The sequence below is a fragment of the Entelurus aequoreus genome, linkage group LG06 (assembly GCF_033978785.1).
Source record: "Entelurus aequoreus isolate RoL-2023_Sb linkage group LG06, RoL_Eaeq_v1.1, whole genome shotgun sequence".
Taxonomy (NCBI): Eukaryota; Metazoa; Chordata; class Actinopteri; order Syngnathiformes; family Syngnathidae; genus Entelurus; species Entelurus aequoreus.
The window spans coordinates 16,379,714-16,381,112 of NC_084736.1; positions in this window are offsets into that span (position 1 = coordinate 16,379,714).

Consider the following 1,399-nt stretch of genomic DNA (forward strand, 5'->3'; position numbering starts at 1 on the left):
CAAAAATATTTACGTGGGGTGTGTGTGCGTGTGTGTGCGTGTGCGTGTATGTGTTTGTGTGTGTGTGTGTGTGTGTGGGAGGGGTGGTGGGGTCTCCTTTGCAATGGTGCAAGCAAAATTCCGCAACAACATCTGCTTGTTTGCTCAGGATGAAGTGAGGAAGAGGAAGAGCTGCTGCAGGTCCTGCTTGGGGAGAGACCCGGGGTGGGTGGGGTGAGCGTGTGTGTGTGTGTGTGTGTGTGTGTGCGTGTGTGTGTGTGTGTGTGTGTGTGTGTGTGTGTGTGTGTGTGTGTGTGTGTGCGTGTGTGTGTGGGGTGCTCAGGTTGGCGGGTGGCCAGGAGGGTTGTGGAGGGGAGGTGAGTGGAGGGAGGGGTAACATCTGGCAGATGTGCAGGCATGAGGAGAAAAATTGTTCAGTCCATAGTGAAAGTATAGACAACCTTATCATCCTCATCATCATCCTCTTCTTCCTCACGGCATGCAGCAGAGGGTCAGTGAGGAGGGGATGGTGGTGTGGAGGGGGGAGGGGGTGTGGCTGGCCTCTGTTTAGAAGGTTAAGTAGGAGCGTGCACGGGGACGCCACTGGATCAGAAGGGGTGAAGGTGGTAGTGGTGGTGATAGGGGAATGTGGGGTGAGGGGGGGGCAGTTGCTGGTCTGCACAGATGGCGTGTGCACGCGCCCGTGAGCGTGCACGTGTGTTATGATAGGGTTGGATGATGCCCTGGTCACATGGGCAGCAGTAATTGGCCTCCATATTGACCAGTTTGCTGCACCGAGGGTGGGGGCTGGGGGAGCGGGCGGTCTCCCAGCTGGACCTGTCACATGACATCACATACACCTCACTGATCACCCCCCCCCGCCCCCCCCCCCATCCTTCATCCCGTCACCTGCAGTCTCACACGACCCTGTCCATCACTTGTTTACTTCCTGCAAGTTGTTGTTTACTTCATGCTCTGTCCGTCACTTCCTGCATAGTCTGTCGTTTATTTCCTGCTTTGCCCATCACTTTCTCCAATCGTCTCCTCTTCCAGCAATTATTTTCTGTCCCATGTCACTTCCTGCTTCGTCGCTTGAGTCATACTTTGTCCATACCTTCATGCTGTGTTGATTATGTCCCGGTTCATCCAACACTTGCTGCAGTGTTGTTTATGTCTTGCTTCATCATCACTTTCTGCTCCAATCATTCCCTACATCAGACATCATTTACCGTCACATTAACAACTTTCTACTCTGTCCGTTACTTCCTGCTCTGTCTATCACATACTGCATGTTTTTTTTTACTTCCTGCATGCTCTGTTGTTTACTTCCTACTTCGTCCAAAACTACCTGCATGCTCTGTTGTTTACTTCCTACTTCGTCCAAAACTACCTGCATGCTCTGTTGTTTACTTCCTACTTT